At 47.1% G+C, this 13,811-nt stretch overlaps 10 non-coding genes across 10 annotated transcripts; all 10 read right to left on the bottom strand.

Annotated features, from left to right (window-relative positions):
- Positions 1–814: 814 nt before the first annotated feature.
- On the bottom strand, positions 815–1,005 carry LOC142286147 (U2 spliceosomal RNA). Its single transcript, XR_012747361.1, has one exon. It is a non-coding gene; the product is annotated as a U2 spliceosomal RNA (small nuclear RNA).
- Positions 1,006–2,122: 1,117 nt separating this feature from the next.
- LOC142286146 (U2 spliceosomal RNA) lies at positions 2,123–2,313 on the bottom strand. The gene has a single exon (XR_012747360.1). It is a non-coding gene; the product is annotated as a U2 spliceosomal RNA (small nuclear RNA).
- Positions 2,314–3,430: 1,117 nt separating this feature from the next.
- On the bottom strand, positions 3,431–3,621 carry LOC142286145 (U2 spliceosomal RNA). The gene has a single exon (XR_012747359.1). It is a non-coding gene; the product is annotated as a U2 spliceosomal RNA (small nuclear RNA).
- Positions 3,622–4,738: 1,117 nt separating this feature from the next.
- On the bottom strand, positions 4,739–4,929 carry LOC142286143 (U2 spliceosomal RNA). Its single transcript, XR_012747357.1, has one exon. It is a non-coding gene; the product is annotated as a U2 spliceosomal RNA (small nuclear RNA).
- A 1,117-nt stretch (positions 4,930–6,046) lies between these two features.
- Positions 6,047–6,237, bottom strand: LOC142286142 (U2 spliceosomal RNA). The gene has a single exon (XR_012747356.1). It is a non-coding gene; the product is annotated as a U2 spliceosomal RNA (small nuclear RNA).
- Positions 6,238–7,354: 1,117 nt separating this feature from the next.
- On the bottom strand, positions 7,355–7,553 carry LOC142286133 (U2 spliceosomal RNA). Its single transcript, XR_012747349.1, has one exon. It is a non-coding gene; the product is annotated as a U2 spliceosomal RNA (small nuclear RNA).
- Positions 7,554–9,468: 1,915 nt separating this feature from the next.
- Positions 9,469–9,659, bottom strand: LOC142286130 (U2 spliceosomal RNA). Its single transcript, XR_012747346.1, has one exon. It is a non-coding gene; the product is annotated as a U2 spliceosomal RNA (small nuclear RNA).
- Positions 9,660–10,776: 1,117 nt separating this feature from the next.
- LOC142286140 (U2 spliceosomal RNA) lies at positions 10,777–10,967 on the bottom strand. The gene has a single exon (XR_012747355.1). It is a non-coding gene; the product is annotated as a U2 spliceosomal RNA (small nuclear RNA).
- A 1,117-nt stretch (positions 10,968–12,084) lies between these two features.
- LOC142286139 (U2 spliceosomal RNA) lies at positions 12,085–12,275 on the bottom strand. The gene has a single exon (XR_012747354.1). It is a non-coding gene; the product is annotated as a U2 spliceosomal RNA (small nuclear RNA).
- A 1,117-nt stretch (positions 12,276–13,392) lies between these two features.
- On the bottom strand, positions 13,393–13,583 carry LOC142286131 (U2 spliceosomal RNA). Its single transcript, XR_012747347.1, has one exon. It is a non-coding gene; the product is annotated as a U2 spliceosomal RNA (small nuclear RNA).
- Between the last annotated feature and the right edge of the window lie 228 nt (positions 13,584–13,811).

Below are 13,811 nucleotides of genomic sequence, written 5' to 3'. Positions count from 1 at the left end.
GCCACCCTTTGCCATCCTTACCCGTAGAAAGCCCTTTCATCATCCCCAAACCCTAATCTTTTCCCTTTCCTTCCCAGCCCCCAAACCCTGCCCTCTGTACCTTTCTCACCACCCGCTTCCCTTCTCCTGTCATCCCCCTACCACCCGGGAAAAAAAGAGATTGCCCCCTCCTTCCACTAGCCCACCCTCCCACCCAAAGAACAACTTCTTCTGCGCAGCTTGTTTTCTAGGCAGCAGCGCTATTGTGATGTCATCGGGGGGCATTGTGACAAGCCGCCAGTGTTCCGTCTCTTCATGTTGTGCACTGTTCAAACCGAAAATACATCAACAGGCAGGCTACAGAAAAGCTTACTAACAAAGGTTAGAGAGGGGCTTTCTCAGAGGGCTTTTTACAGTTTGTCTATTCCCAATTAGCCGGTTTAGTATACTTAATGAAAGTACTAATTCTTTCATAGGCCGCCCATTCTTAGTATTTGACGTTCAGGTAACAACAGGTAACTTTATTTGGAGTGGAAGCAGAGAGATAACACCAGATGCCAATTGTAGATCCTCTCACACCTGTGGTCACTGCAGCATCTGACTCCACTTTGTCCAAAAGGGATCTATTCCATTCAATTACACATGATCTAGATTAGACTGACAACAAGATACTGCACGGGACATAGCAGAGTTGGTGAAGTTGAGTGGTGATGAGTTTGCTATTTGGATGAATAAAGCAAGTAAAAAGTGTGTTAGATAAAAATTCATTTCAATTCGCTAATCGGGCTAATATGAATCAGGTGAATCGAGTTCTGCTTTTGGAAACTGGGTTAAGAAGGGGTGCACCGTTCCTGGAGGTACTGCAATACCAGGTCAATGCGTGGAGTGGACAGAGCAAGCTCTTTTTCCATCTCCCTGTTCTAAAAATCCATTTAATATATGGTCCCCAGATAGGGGACGTATCAGATATTAAACTGATAAGAACAGATACTACACTTGATCTTAGCCAAAAGGCCGAGAAGCGATAACCAGAATTGGTTTGGGCCTCGAGTGGCACCCTGGCCTATGCCGGACACATCTTAGGGAGAGAGAGCGAGAGGGAGACAAACCCACGCCTACACAAGACATTTTGTCACCCAAGCCAACCCTTGAAAAGGCTGCTTTGCAGAGCAAAAACAAGAAGAATGGTGCGTTTTGCAGCCGCCGCCCACTGCAATGAATCTGAATAACTCCTCCTTTAGGGCGCAAGCAACTCCCCTCCCCCTTGCAGTCTTTCCAATTCACGATACAAAAAGACGGACAGGACAGGTTGCCTGACTTTCCGTCACTGCCACCCTTTGCCATCCTTACCCGTAGAAAGCCCTTTCATCATCCCCAAACCCTAATCTTTTCCCTTTCCTTCCCAGCCCCCAAACCCTGCCCTCTGTACCTTTCTCACCACCCGCTTCCCTTCTCCTGTCATCCCCCTACCACCCGGGAAAAAAAGAGATTGCCCCCTCCTTCCACTAGCCCACCCTCCCACCCAAAGAACAACTTCTTCTGCGCAGCTTGTTTTCTAGGCAGCAGCGCTATTGTGATGTCATCGGGGGGCATTGTGACAAGCCGCCAGTGTTCCGTCTCTTCATGTTGTGCACTGTTCAAACCGAAAATACATCAACAGGCAGGCTACAGAAAAGCTTACTAACAAAGGTTAGAGAGGGGCTTTCTCAGAGGGCTTTTTACAGTTTGTCTATTCCCAATTAGCCGGTTTAGTATACTTAATGAAAGTACTAATTCTTTCATAGGCCGCCCATTCTTAGTATTTGACGTTCAGGTAACAACAGGTAACTTTATTTGGAGTGGAAGCAGAGAGATAACACCAGATGCCAATTGTAGATCCTCTCACACCTGTGGTCACTGCAGCATCTGACTCCACTTTGTCCAAAAGGGATCTATTCCATTCAATTACACATGATCTAGATTAGACTGACAACAAGATACTGCACGGGACATAGCAGAGTTGGTGAAGTTGAGTGGTGATGAGTTTGCTATTTGGATGAATAAAGCAAGTAAAAAGTGTGTTAGATAAAAATTCATTTCAATTCGCTAATCGGGCTAATATGAATCAGGTGAATCGAGTTCTGCTTTTGGAAACTGGGTTAAGAAGGGGTGCACCGTTCCTGGAGGTACTGCAATACCAGGTCAATGCGTGGAGTGGACAGAGCAAGCTCTTTTTCCATCTCCCTGTTCTAAAAATCCATTTAATATATGGTCCCCAGATAGGGGACGTATCAGATATTAAACTGATAAGAACAGATACTACACTTGATCTTAGCCAAAAGGCCGAGAAGCGATAACCAGAATTGGTTTGGGCCTCGAGTGGCACCCTGGCCTATGCCGGACACATCTTAGGGAGAGAGAGCGAGAGGGAGACAAACCCACGCCTACACAAGACATTTTGTCACCCAAGCCAACCCTTGAAAAGGCTGCTTTGCAGAGCAAAAACAAGAAGAATGGTGCGTTTTGCAGCCGCCGCCCACTGCAATGAATCTGAATAACTCCTCCTTTAGGGCGCAAGCAACTCCCCTCCCCCTTGCAGTCTTTCCAATTCACGATACAAAAAGACGGACAGGACAGGTTGCCTGACTTTCCGTCACTGCCACCCTTTGCCATCCTTACCCGTAGAAAGCCCTTTCATCATCCCCAAACCCTAATCTTTTCCCTTTCCTTCCCAGCCCCCAAACCCTGCCCTCTGTACCTTTCTCACCACCCGCTTCCCTTCTCCTGTCATCCCCCTACCACCCGGGAAAAAAAGAGATTGCCCCCTCCTTCCACTAGCCCACCCTCCCACCCAAAGAACAACTTCTTCTGCGCAGCTTGTTTTCTAGGCAGCAGCGCTATTGTGATGTCATCGGGGGGCATTGTGACAAGCCGCCAGTGTTCCGTCTCTTCATGTTGTGCACTGTTCAAACCGAAAATACATCAACAGGCAGGCTACAGAAAAGCTTACTAACAAAGGTTAGAGAGGGGCTTTCTCAGAGGGCTTTTTACAGTTTGTCTATTCCCAATTAGCCGGTTTAGTATACTTAATGAAAGTACTAATTCTTTCATAGGCCGCCCATTCTTAGTATTTGACGTTCAGGTAACAACAGGTAACTTTATTTGGAGTGGAAGCAGAGAGATAACACCAGATGCCAATTGTAGATCCTCTCACACCTGTGGTCACTGCAGCATCTGACTCCACTTTGTCCAAAAGGGATCTATTCCATTCAATTACACATGATCTAGATTAGACTGACAACAAGATACTGCACGGGACATAGCAGAGTTGGTGAAGTTGAGTGGTGATGAGTTTGCTATTTGGATGAATAAAGCAAGTAAAAAGTGTGTTAGATAAAAATTCATTTCAATTCGCTAATCGGGCTAATATGAATCAGGTGAATCGAGTTCTGCTTTTGGAAACTGGGTTAAGAAGGGGTGCACCGTTCCTGGAGGTACTGCAATACCAGGTCAATGCGTGGAGTGGACAGAGCAAGCTCTTTTTCCATCTCCCTGTTCTAAAAATCCATTTAATATATGGTCCCCAGATAGGGGACGTATCAGATATTAAACTGATAAGAACAGATACTACACTTGATCTTAGCCAAAAGGCCGAGAAGCGATAACCAGAATTGGTTTGGGCCTCGAGTGGCACCCTGGCCTATGCCGGACACATCTTAGGGAGAGAGAGCGAGAGGGAGACAAACCCACGCCTACACAAGACATTTTGTCACCCAAGCCAACCCTTGAAAAGGCTGCTTTGCAGAGCAAAAACAAGAAGAATGGTGCGTTTTGCAGCCGCCGCCCACTGCAATGAATCTGAATAACTCCTCCTTTAGGGCGCAAGCAACTCCCCTCCCCCTTGCAGTCTTTCCAATTCACGATACAAAAAGACGGACAGGACAGGTTGCCTGACTTTCCGTCACTGCCACCCTTTGCCATCCTTACCCGTAGAAAGCCCTTTCATCATCCCCAAACCCTAATCTTTTCCCTTTCCTTCCCAGCCCCCAAACCCTGCCCTCTGTACCTTTCTCACCACCCGCTTCCCTTCTCCTGTCATCCCCCTACCACCCGGGAAAAAAAGAGATTGCCCCCTCCTTCCACTAGCCCACCCTCCCACCCAAAGAACAACTTCTTCTGCGCAGCTTGTTTTCTAGGCAGCAGCGCTATTGTGATGTCATCGGGGGGCATTGTGACAAGCCGCCAGTGTTCCGTCTCTTCATGTTGTGCACTGTTCAAACCGAAAATACATCAACAGGCAGGCTACAGAAAAGCTTACTAACAAAGGTTAGAGAGGGGCTTTCTCAGAGGGCTTTTTACAGTTTGTCTATTCCCAATTAGCCGGTTTAGTATACTTAATGAAAGTACTAATTCTTTCATAGGCCGCCCATTCTTAGTATTTGACGTTCAGGTAACAACAGGTAACTTTATTTGGAGTGGAAGCAGAGAGATAACACCAGATGCCAATTGTAGATCCTCTCACACCTGTGGTCACTGCAGCATCTGACTCCACTTTGTCCAAAAGGGATCTATTCCATTCAATTACACATGATCTAGATTAGACTGACAACAAGATACTGCACGGGACATAGCAGAGTTGGTGAAGTTGAGTGGTGATGAGTTTGCTATTTGGATGAATAAAGCAAGTAAAAAGTGTGTTAGATAAAAATTCATTTCAATTCGCTAATCGGGCTAATATGAATCAGGTGAATCGAGTTCTGCTTTTGGAAACTGGGTTAAGAAGGGGTGCACCGTTCCTGGAGGTACTGCAATACCAGGTCAATGCGTGGAGTGGACAGAGCAAGCTCTTTTTCCATCTCCCTGTTCTAAAAATCCATTTAATATATGGTCCCCAGATAGGGGACGTATCAGATATTAAACTGATAAGAACAGATACTACACTTGATCTTAGCCAAAAGGCCGAGAAGCGATAACCAGAATTGGTTTGGGCCTCGAGTGGCACCCTGGCCTATGCCGGACACATCTTAGGGAGAGAGAGCGAGAGGGAGACAAACCCACGCCTACACAAGACATTTTGTCACCCAAGCCAACCCTTGAAAAGGCTGCTTTGCAGAGCAAAAACAAGAAGAATGGTGCGTTTTGCAGCCGCCGCCCACTGCAATGAATCTGAATAACTCCTCCTTTAGGGCGCAAGCAACTCCCCTCCCCCTTGCAGTCTTTCCAATTCACGATACAAAAAGACGGACAGGACAGGTTGCCTGACTTTCCGTCACTGCCACCCTTTGCCATCCTTACCCGTAGAAAGCCCTTTCATCATCCCCAAACCCTAATCTTTTCCCTTTCCTTCCCAGCCCCCAAACCCTGCCCTCTGTACCTTTCTCACCACCCGCTTCCCTTCTCCTGTCATCCCCCTACCACCCGGGAAAAAAAGAGATTGCCCCCTCCTTCCACTAGCCCACCCTCCCACCCAAAGAACAACTTCTTCTGCGCAGCTTGTTTTCTAGGCAGCAGCGCTATTGTGATGTCATCGGGGGGCATTGTGACAAGCCGCCAGTGTTCCGTCTCTTCATGTTGTGCACTGTTCAAACCGAAAATACATCAACAGGCAGGCTACAGAAAAGCTTACTAACAAAGGTTAGAGAGGGGCTTTCTCAGAGGGCTTTTTACAGTTTGTCTATTCCCAATTAGCCGGTTTAGTATACTTAATGAAAGTACTAATTCTTTCATAGGCCGCCCATTCTTAGTATTTGACGTTCAGGTAACAACAGGTAACTTTATTTGGAGTGGAAGCAGAGAGATAACACCAGATGCCAATTGTAGATCCTCTCACACCTGTGGTCACTGCAGCATCTGACTCCACTTTGTCCAAAAGGGATCTATTCCATTCAATTACACATGATCTAGATTAGACTGACAACAAGATACTGCACGGGACATAGCAGAGTTGGTGAAGTTGAGTGGTGATGAGTTTGCTATTTGGATGAATAAAGCAAGTAAAAAGTGTGTTAGATAAAAATTCATTTCAATTCGCTAATCGGGCTAATATGAATCAGGTGAATCGAGTTCTGCTTTTGGAAACTGGGTTAAGAAGGGGTGCACCGTTCCTGGAGGTACTGCAATACCAGGTCAATGCGTGGAGTGGACAGAGCAAGCTCTTTTTCCATCTCCCTGTTCTAAAAATCCATTTAATATATGGTCCCCAGATAGGGGACGTATCAGATATTAAACTGATAAGAACAGATACTACACTTGATCTTAGCCAAAAGGCCGAGAAGCGATAACCAGAATTGGTTTGGGCCTCGAGTGGCACCCTGGCCTATGCCGGACACATCTTAGGGAGAGAGAGCGAGAGGGAGACAAACCCACGCCTACACAAGACATTTTGTCACCCAAGCCAACCCTTGAAAAGGCTGCTTTGCAGAGCAAAAACAAGAAGAATGGTGCGTTTTGCAGCCGCCGCCCACTGCAATGAATCTGAATAACTCCTCCTTTAGGGCGCAAGCAACTCCCCTCCCCCTTGCAGTCTTTCCAATTCACGATACAAAAAGACGGACAGGACAGGTTGCCTGACTTTCCGTCACTGCCACCCTTTGCCATCCTTACCCGTAGAAAGCCCTTTCATCATCCCCAAACCCTAATCTTTTCCCTTTCCTTCCCAGCCCCCAAACCCTGCCCTCTGTACCTTTCTCACCACCCGCTTCCCTTCTCCTGTCATCCCCCTACCACCCGGGAAAAAAAGAGATTGCCCCCTCCTTCCACTAGCCCACCCTCCCACCCAAAGAACAACTTCTTCTGCGCAGCTTGTTTTCTAGGCAGCAGCGCTATTGTGATGTCATCGGGGGGCATTGTGACAAGCCGCCAGTGTTCCGTCTCTTCATGTTGTGCACTGTTCAAACCGAAAATACATCAACAGGCAGGCTACAGAAAAGCTTACTAACAAAGGTTAGAGAGGGGCTTTCTCAGAGGGCTTTTTACAGTTTGTCTATTCCCAATTAGCCGGTTTAGTATACTTAATGAAAGTACTAATTCTTTCATAGGCCGCCCATTCTTAGTATTTGACGTTCAGGTAACAACAGGTAACTTTATTTGGAGTGGAAGCAGAGAGATAACACCAGATGCCAATTGTAGATCCTCTCACACCTGTGGTCACTGCAGCATCTGACTCCACTTTGTCCAAAAGGGATCTATTCCATTCAATTACACATGATCTAGATTAGACTGACAACAAGATACTGCACGGGACATAGCAGAGTTGGTGAAGTTGAGTGGTGATGAGTTTGCTATTTGGATGAATAAAGCAAGTAAAAAGTGTGTTAGATAAAAATTCATTTCAATTCGCTAATCGGGCTAATATGAATCAGGTGAATCGAGTTCTGCTTTTGGAAACTGGGTTAAGAAGGGGTGCACCGTTCCTGGAGGTACTGCAATACCAGGTCAATGCGTGGAGTGGACAGAGCAAGCTCTTTTTCCATCTCCCTGTTCTAAAAATCCATTTAATATATGGTCCCCAGATAGGGGACGTATCAGATATTAAACTGATAAGAACAGATTTTTTTGATTTAATGAAGCTTTCCAAAGCACCACAAAAAATGCATGACCGAAGTCACACCAAAAACAGTGCAAAGGCTAGGATTCGTGTGGACCCCACCGTGAGGAGAGGGTCCCCAAAAATCAACCCCGTCCCTCCGAGCCAGAAGGCCACAGCAAGGGTCAGGGATCTTCGGTGCTCCCCCAAGCCGAAGCCTGGTTGAGCCTTGTCGTTGCTCCCAGCGTCCACCCAGGCATCTTACCCAAGTGGAGTAGAGAGCTACTAGTTGTTGGTTTCGCAGCCGAAACTGCCCGGACCGTCAACCGGTGTTGGTTTCTCAGCCCAAGGCTAACCGGACCTCCAACCGGGTGTTGGTTTCTCAGCCGAAGCTGACCCAGACCTCCAACCGGGTGTTGGTTTCTCAGCCGAAGCTGACCCAGACCTCCAACCGGGTGTTGGTTTCTCAGCCCAAAGCTGACCAGACCTCCGACCGGGATTATAAAAATTTCCCTTCCTAGCCAGAAGGCCGAGATAGGGTAATATGCTCAAAAAGTATGAAAAGGCAAGGTACGGTGTGCTACAGAGCCCAAGGCTTGCCGGGGTCCCAAGCCAGCAAGCTCAGACTCACTCCAGGGTCGTCAGTCCTGGGGCACGTTGTACCATAGCCCCCCACCCTTACTCAGTCTAATAGCCTCGATCCTGGTAGGGCCATGTTTTCCTCTAGATGAATATACTATCCACCCAGAGTACTAGCAAGCGCAACCTTCCAGTGTGCATTGTATCATTGTACTAAGGTGGCCTGGAGCTTAAACCACCTCTTCGAACAACACTACACTTGATCTTAGCCAAAAGGCCGAGAAGCGATAACCAGAATTGGTTTGGGCCTCGAGTGGCACCCTGGCCTATGCCGGACACATCTTAGGGAGAGAGAGCGAGAGGGAGACAAACCCACGCCTACACAAGACATTTTGTCACCCAAGCCAACCCTTGAAAAGGCTGCTTTGCAGAGCAAAAACAAGAAGAATGGTGCGTTTTGCAGCCGCCGCCCACTGCAATGAATCTGAATAACTCCTCCTTTAGGGCGCAAGCAACTCCCCTCCCCCTTGCAGTCTTTCCAATTCACGATACAAAAAGACGGACAGGACAGGTTGCCTGACTTTCCGTCACTGCCACCCTTTGCCATCCTTACCCGTAGAAAGCCCTTTCATCATCCCCAAACCCTAATCTTTTCCCTTTCCTTCCCAGCCCCCAAACCCTGCCCTCTGTACCTTTCTCACCACCCGCTTCCCTTCTCCTGTCATCCCCCTACCACCCGGGAAAAAAAGAGATTGCCCCCTCCTTCCACTAGCCCACCCTCCCACCCAAAGAACAACTTCTTCTGCGCAGCTTGTTTTCTAGGCAGCAGCGCTATTGTGATGTCATCGGGGGGCATTGTGACAAGCCGCCAGTGTTCCGTCTCTTCATGTTGTGCACTGTTCAAACCGAAAATACATCAACAGGCAGGCTACAGAAAAGCTTACTAACAAAGGTTAGAGAGGGGCTTTCTCAGAGGGCTTTTTACAGTTTGTCTATTCCCAATTAGCCGGTTTAGTATACTTAATGAAAGTACTAATTCTTTCATAGGCCGCCCATTCTTAGTATTTGACGTTCAGGTAACAACAGGTAACTTTATTTGGAGTGGAAGCAGAGAGATAACACCAGATGCCAATTGTAGATCCTCTCACACCTGTGGTCACTGCAGCATCTGACTCCACTTTGTCCAAAAGGGATCTATTCCATTCAATTACACATGATCTAGATTAGACTGACAACAAGATACTGCACGGGACATAGCAGAGTTGGTGAAGTTGAGTGGTGATGAGTTTGCTATTTGGATGAATAAAGCAAGTAAAAAGTGTGTTAGATAAAAATTCATTTCAATTCGCTAATCGGGCTAATATGAATCAGGTGAATCGAGTTCTGCTTTTGGAAACTGGGTTAAGAAGGGGTGCACCGTTCCTGGAGGTACTGCAATACCAGGTCAATGCGTGGAGTGGACAAAGCAAGCTCTTTTTCCATCTCCCTGTTCTAAAAATCCATTTAATATATGGTCCCCAGATAGGGGACGTATCAGATATTAAACTGATAAGAACAGATACTACACTTGATCTTTGCCAAAAGGCCGAGAAGCGATAACCAGAATTGGTTTGGGCCTCGAGTGGCACCCTGGCCTATGCCGGACACATCTTAGGGAGAGAGAGCGAGAGGGAGACAAACCCACGCCTACACAAGACATTTTGTCACCCAAGCCAACCCTTGAAAAGGCTGCTTTGCAGAGCAAAAACAAGAAGAATGGTGCGTTTTGCAGCCGCCGCCCACTGCAATGAATCTGAATAACTCCTCCTTTAGGGCGCAAGCAACTCCCCTCCCCCTTGCAGTCTTTCCAATTCACGATACAAAAAGACGGACAGGACAGGTTGCCTGACTTTCCGTCACTGCCACCCTTTGCCATCCTTACCCGTAGAAAGCCCTTTCATCATCCCCAAACCCTAATCTTTTCCCTTTCCTTCCCAGCCCCCAAACCCTGCCCTCTGTACCTTTCTCACCACCCGCTTCCCTTCTCCTGTCATCCCCCTACCACCCGGGAAAAAAAGAGATTGCCCCCTCCTTCCACTAGCCCACCCTCCCACCCAAAGAACAACTTCTTCTGCGCAGCTTGTTTTCTAGGCAGCAGCGCTATTGTGATGTCATCGGGGGGCATTGTGACAAGCCGCCAGTGTTCCGTCTCTTCATGTTGTGCACTGTTCAAACCGAAAATACATCAACAGGCAGGCTACAGAAAAGCTTACTAACAAAGGTTAGAGAGGGGCTTTCTCAGAGGGCTTTTTACAGTTTGTCTATTCCCAATTAGCCGGTTTAGTATACTTAATGAAAGTACTAATTCTTTCATAGGCCGCCCATTCTTAGTATTTGACGTTCAGGTAACAACAGGTAACTTTATTTGGAGTGGAAGCAGAGAGATAACACCAGATGCCAATTGTAGATCCTCTCACACCTGTGGTCACTGCAGCATCTGACTCCACTTTGTCCAAAAGGGATCTATTCCATTCAATTACACATGATCTAGATTAGACTGACAACAAGATACTGCACGGGACATAGCAGAGTTGGTGAAGTTGAGTGGTGATGAGTTTGCTATTTGGATGAATAAAGCAAGTAAAAAGTGTGTTAGATAAAAATTCATTTCAATTCGCTAATCGGGCTAATATGAATCAGGTGAATCGAGTTCTGCTTTTGGAAACTGGGTTAAGAAGGGGTGCACCGTTCCTGGAGGTACTGCAATACCAGGTCAATGCGTGGAGTGGACAGAGCAAGCTCTTTTTCCATCTCCCTGTTCTAAAAATCCATTTAATATATGGTCCCCAGATAGGGGACGTATCAGATATTAAACTGATAAGAACAGATACTACACTTGATCTTAGCCAAAAGGCCGAGAAGCGATAACCAGAATTGGTTTGGGCCTCGAGTGGCACCCTGGCCTATGCCGGACACATCTTAGGGAGAGAGAGCGAGAGGGAGACAAACCCACGCCTACACAAGACATTTTGTCACCCAAGCCAACCCTTGAAAAGGCTGCTTTGCAGAGCAAAAACAAGAAGAATGGTGCGTTTTGCAGCCGCCGCCCACTGCAATGAATCTGAATAACTCCTCCTTTAGGGCGCAAGCAACTCCCCTCCCCCTTGCAGTCTTTCCAATTCACGATACAAAAAGACGGACAGGACAGGTTGCCTGACTTTCCGTCACTGCCACCCTTTGCCATCCTTACCCGTAGAAAGCCCTTTCATCATCCCCAAACCCTAATCTTTTCCCTTTCCTTCCCAGCCCCCAAACCCTGCCCTCTGTACCTTTCTCACCACCCGCTTCCCTTCTCCTGTCATCCCCCTACCACCCGGGAAAAAAAGAGATTGCCCCCTCCTTCCACTAGCCCACCCTCCCACCCAAAGAACAACTTCTTCTGCGCAGCTTGTTTTCTAGGCAGCAGCGCTATTGTGATGTCATCGGGGGGCATTGTGACAAGCCGCCAGTGTTCCGTCTCTTCATGTTGTGCACTGTTCAAACCGAAAATACATCAACAGGCAGGCTACAGAAAAGCTTACTAACAAAGGTTAGAGAGGGGCTTTCTCAGAGGGCTTTTTACAGTTTGTCTATTCCCAATTAGCCGGTTTAGTATACTTAATGAAAGTACTAATTCTTTCATAGGCCGCCCATTCTTAGTATTTGACGTTCAGGTAACAACAGGTAACTTTATTTGGAGTGGAAGCAGAGAGATAACACCAGATGCCAATTGTAGATCCTCTCACACCTGTGGTCACTGCAGCATCTGACTCCACTTTGTCCAAAAGGGATCTATTCCATTCAATTACACATGATCTAGATTAGACTGACAACAAGATACTGCACGGGACATAGCAGAGTTGGTGAAGTTGAGTGGTGATGAGTTTGCTATTTGGATGAATAAAGCAAGTAAAAAGTGTGTTAGATAAAAATTCATTTCAATTCGCTAATCGGGCTAATATGAATCAGGTGAATCGAGTTCTGCTTTTGGAAACTGGGTTAAGAAGGGGTGCACCGTTCCTGGAGGTACTGCAATACCAGGTCAATGCGTGGAGTGGACAGAGCAAGCTCTTTTTCCATCTCCCTGTTCTAAAAATCCATTTAATATATGGTCCCCAGATAGGGGACGTATCAGATATTAAACTGATAAGAACAGATACTACACTTGATCTTAGCCAAAAGGCCGAGAAGCGATAACCAGAATTGGTTTGGGCCTCGAGTGGCACCCTGGCCTATGCCGGACACATCTTAGGGAGAGAGAGCGAGAGGGAGACAAACCCACGCCTACACAAGACATTTTGTCACCCAAGCCAACCCTTGAAAAGGCTGCTTTGCAGAGCAAAAACAAGAAGAATGGTGCGTTTTGCAGCCGCCGCCCACTGCAATGAATCTGAATAACTCCTCCTTTAGGGCGCAAGCAACTCCCCTCCCCCTTGCAGTCTTTCCAATTCACGATACAAAAAGACGGACAGGACAGGTTGCCTGACTTTCCGTCACTGCCACCCTTTGCCATCCTTACCCGTAGAAAGCCCTTTCATCATCCCCAAACCCTAATCTTTTCCCTTTCCTTCCCAGCCCCCAAACCCTGCCCTCTGTACCTTTCTCACCACCCGCTTCCCTTCTCCTGTCATCCCCCTACCACCCGGGAAAAAAAGAGATTGCCCCCTCCTTCCACTAGCCCACCCTCCCACCCAAAGAACAACTTCTTCTGCGCAGCTTGTTTTCTAGGCAGCAGCGCTATTGTGATGTCATCGGGGGGCATTGTGACAAGCCGCCAGTGTTCCGTCTCTTCATGTTGTGCACTGTTCAAACCGAAAATACATCAACAGGCAGGCTACAGAAAAGCTTACTAACAAAGGTTAGAGAGGGGCTTTCTCAGAGGGCTTTTTACAGTTTGTCTATTCCCAATTAGCCGGTTTAGTATACTTAATGAAAGTACTAATTCTTTCATAGGCCGCTCATTCTTAGTATTTGACGTTCAGGTAACAACAGGTAACTTTATTTGGAGTGGAAGCAGAGAGATAACACCAGATGCCAATTGTAGATCCTCTCACACCTGTGGTCACTGCAGCATCTGACTCCACTTTGTCCAAAAGGGATCTATTCCATTCAATTACACATGATCTAGATTAGACTGACAACAAGATACTGCACGGGACATAGCAGAGTTGGTGAAGTTGAGTGGTGATGAGTTTGCTATTTGGATGAATAAAGCAAGTAAAAAGTGTGTTAGATAAAAATTCATTTCAATTCGCTAATCGGGCTAATATGAATCAGGTGAATCGAGTTCTGCTTTTGGAAACTGGGTTAAGAAGGGGTGCACCGTTCCTGGAGGTACTGCAATACCAGGTCAATGCGTGGAGTGGACAGAGCAAGCTCTTTTTCCATCTCCCTGTTCTAAAAATCCATTTAATATATGGTCCCCAGATAGGGGACGTATCAGATATTAAACTGATAAGAACAGATACTACACTTGATCTTAGCCAAAAGGCCGAGAAGCGATAACCAGAATTGGTTTGGGCCTCGAGTGGCACCCTGGCCTATGCCGGACACATCTTAGGGAGAGAGAGCGAGAGGGAGACAAACCCACGCCTACACAAGACATTTTGTCACCCAAGCCAACCCTTGAAAAGGCTGCTTTGCAGAGCAAAAACAAGAAGAATGGTGCGTTTTGCAGCCGCCGCCCACTGCAATGAATCTGAATAACTCCTCCTTTAGGGCGCAAGCAACT

This window comes from Anomaloglossus baeobatrachus, unplaced genomic scaffold (assembly GCF_048569485.1).
Source record: "Anomaloglossus baeobatrachus isolate aAnoBae1 unplaced genomic scaffold, aAnoBae1.hap1 Scaffold_645, whole genome shotgun sequence".
Classification (NCBI taxonomy): domain Eukaryota; kingdom Metazoa; phylum Chordata; class Amphibia; order Anura; family Aromobatidae; genus Anomaloglossus; species Anomaloglossus baeobatrachus.
This window is presented reverse-complemented; position numbering and strand designations above follow the sequence as displayed.